This window comes from Nicotiana sylvestris, chromosome 5 (genome assembly GCF_000393655.2).
Source record: "Nicotiana sylvestris chromosome 5, ASM39365v2, whole genome shotgun sequence".
In the NCBI taxonomy this organism is placed as follows: Eukaryota; Viridiplantae; Streptophyta; class Magnoliopsida; order Solanales; family Solanaceae; genus Nicotiana; species Nicotiana sylvestris.
The window spans coordinates 94,322,147-94,326,160 of NC_091061.1; positions in this window are offsets into that span (position 1 = coordinate 94,322,147).

Consider the following 4,014-nt stretch of genomic DNA (forward strand, 5'->3'; position numbering starts at 1 on the left):
TTAAACCCAGTCTTTGATTCATATACTTTTATGATATGTCGAGACATTCCGCTTAGTTATTTATATCTAAAATCAGTTAGAAGCTTAATATTGAATCATATTGTTGTTATTTAGTATTGGCTTGCATAGCAAGCATGTTAGGCGGTGTCACGACCTTTGAAGGGATTTTGGGTTATGACACGGCTAGGGTTAGCTTATGTATCGTCTAGGGGATTAGTAGGCTGTGAACAAAGGGAATTCATCCTCTTCTTGAAAATTTTTCTACATTGGGGGCACAAGTTGCGGTTGCACCACATCTGCTTTTGCTAAGGCAAAACCTATAAGTCTTCTGAACCAGTATTTACGTTTCAGATACTACAATAATTATAATGAGATAATGATCCAAGTGACCTATTCCTCTACACTTGCCAACTAGCTCTTATTAAGCTAGCATTTGGCTATAGAAATTTGTTTTGAAAAATATAATTTAGGTGAAGTTTGGTTTGAAGATGAAAATGTGTTTGGATATAAGTTTTTAAAACACATTTCACTTTTTTTGTAAAAGAAAATATGAAACATGACTTATACCTACAAGTTCTAAAAACTCACAAATACCCAACAATAATTTCATCAATAACATTCATTATATTATCGCAAACCATAGTCCTGAACATAAATAAATTTGGTACAAAATTATTATTTTTATAATGAACTACATAATACACTACCAGATGACCGAAAAGACGAAGTAAGATTGTTACAAAATAACAAATGGTTTGCTCTTTTATAAAATACAAAAGTTTGGGGCAATTCTTAAAAAACTTAATAGTGATATTTTGGGCCAAAACCAGCTTTGGGTTTTGGGTTTTGAGAATTTGCCAAAATGTAAATAAAATCTATGGCCAAACATGTATTTGCCAAAAGAAAAACTCATATATATTTGGCAAAATCTATGGTCAAACGAGTCCTAAGTGTCAACATCAAAGTGAGGCGGGTCAAGATTTATAATTAGTCTCGACACTTGATCGATTTGAGATTTTAACTTTATCTGAACTGATACGCTAAAGTCTAAACAATCCACTGTAATGAGATTTAAAAGGTAGAGGAGTAAAAATCTACGTCCAGATCAAATTAGAGAATTATATCATGATAACCGGCTTAATGTATGTATATTTTGATATATATCGCCTAGCATTTGGCTCATGTCTCAAAGATTTGAGATGTATAATATGATGATTTGTGCTCATTTGTGGTATTTCTATGTGTAGGAATCATTCAAGTGCAATTTTGGATGAAATGGCGTGAATTAGAACGAAATTGGGAAGAAAAAGCAAAAAATGAAATTTGAGAGTCATAGCCAGCGTGGGGCGCTGGCTGTGGCACAATTTACAGAATGCTAAAAAGTTTGGGCGCCAGGGCCCGCTCCCCACGCTGCCCTACACGCTCGGAACCTGAAGTTGTCCTATTCCGACTAGAACTCGGTTATTTTGATCCCAAGATGCCCCAACTCATATAAAAGCCAACCTAAACCTATTTTGAAGAGGGGGAACGTGACTTTGAGAGGAGAACAAGAGAGCCAAACACTCGGGAGCACGGATTTGATCAATTCTTCCATCCATTTTCTAGTACTCATTGATTTGATGTTTGAAAACCTTATTTTTGATGATTGTATGAACATGAGTGGCTAAGAACCCTATTGTTCTAGTGTCATGGGTGAAATATGAATGTTGATGTTTGAAGTTTAATTTGACAAAGTTGATTTTATCATATTGGGTTGTTTATTTAATTCTATTTTTAATTATTTTGCTGAGTAGCTAACAATGAAATACTATCTACGAATCTAGAGTTGAACTCAAAAGTGGGAACTCTAGATTGCATATAGAATTAAATAGATCAAGTTCTTGAACCTGGGCATTGGGGAACGAATTATCAATTAGGATAGACATATACCTAATTGCCTTGCTTGGTTGAAATACAGGAATTGTAAATGCATTCTTGTTAATCTTAATTCCAAAGACATATAGGCATTAAGTTAACTTGAATAGGCGAATAAGGACTCAACAAATTCTTATGAGTAATATCTACCCTATCAATCAACAATCCAGATAAATCAATTAGTCATTTTAAGCCAAGAACGCAACATGATTGTTAGCTAACCCGTGACCTTGGAATATCCTCTCCTACTGATTGTTATTTGAAATTGCTATTTGTTTTGGTTGATTTCTAGTTAATTTATTGCTTGATAATTTTAGGTAGTAAATTAGTCACTTCTATATTTTGTGAGAAATATCTTGAATCGATAAGTTAATTGAGTTTGAATCAGCCAAAAGTTAATCATAAGTCTTCGTGGGAACGATACTCTATTCACTACTCTATTACTTTATGACCACGTATACTAATGTGAGTGTGTTTGGCCGCAACAAATTTTTGACAGCGTTGCTGGAGACTTAGAAATTAGCTACTTGACTGAGTTAAGCTTTTATTAGTTATTTGTTCAAGCTTTAATTTTCAGTTTACATTGTTTGAGTTAACACAGGCTCTTCTCTTGAATTCGGAGGAGTAGAAGCGCAAACAATCTCCTTCCTCTTGATCTTGAAATTGAACGAACACTTCGCAGAGTGAGGAGGGAAGTCGAAGCTAGAATTAAAATAGCAGGAGAGTTGGACATCATAGTTCAACCACAACCAACAGAGATGGAAGGTAATGCAGAGTGTGCAGTGATAGAAGCCGCAATGCCCAATCATGCTAATATGACTCAGGCTATTGTGAAGCTTGAGATCATAGAGCGTTTTGAACTCAAATAGTACATGGTACAGCTGATTCAGTCCACAGGGAAATATGTGGTCTATCTCATGAAGACCCGTAGAGGCACATTCAGAATTTCTTGGAATTTACGGACACTTACAATTTTTCGAACGTTTCAAAGGATTATGTCAGGTTGATACTATTTCACTTTTCACTGCTGGGGGAAGCTAAGGAATGGTTTCAAAAGGAGCATTCAAACTCAATCAACACTTGGGATGATCTAGCAAAGAAATTGTTAATCAAGTTTTTTCCTACTAAGAAGATAAAGTCGTTGAGGAGTCAGATTCTTGGGTTCTAACAGTGGGATGGTGAGACATTTCGCCAAGCTTGGGAAAGATACAAGAAGCTACTCAGAGACTGCCCGCATCATTATCAGACTGATGAGGTATTTGGTCACACTTTTGTTGATGGGCTAGACGAGGCATCAAAGATGAATCTTGATTCAGCTTGTAGGGGTAGTTGCATGGCGAGACCGTATAGTGAAATACTCTCTTGCTAAAAACCTTCACTGCCAATGATCATAATTGGCAAGGATATGGGGATTCACAAAGAGCAATTAAACAGAAAGCAACCAGGTTGATTGAGCTTGATGACTTCTTAGCCATGAGAACCGATATAACAAAATTGGCAAATAAGATGAATAGAATGATAATACAACAAACATAACAGATGCAACATGTACAACAAATGTCTATTTGCTGCGAACTATGTGGTGACAATCAAATGAGTGACATGAGCCCCACGAATCCTGAATCTATATACTATGTGGGGAAATAAAGTAGTGGTCCAATGAATCAGAATGCACAATATGGGAACACTTACAATCCTATTATGACATGGAATCTACTAGCCGTGATGACACCTAACTCAACCCGCTAGGTAAGCCAACTACTAACTAATTCAATTTCACATTTCTAATAAGTTAGTTAAACAAAATAAATTATCTGGATCTATTACACCTCCCAAAGACTGGTAGTACATATCATGAGTTTCTAAATAGAGTTTACAAAGCTAATATGAAATAAATACATCTTCTGTTTGAAAAGTACATAAAACGAGTTTTATAAATATATGGCTACCATGAACAAGGGGCAGTCACAACCGAAACGCAGGTACATCTTCCAGTTCAGCTCCCATTGAACTCAGCAACATCGACATTCGAAGTCTGCACGCAATGTTCAGGGAGTGCAGTATGAGTACAACCGACCCCATGTACTCAAAATATAACAA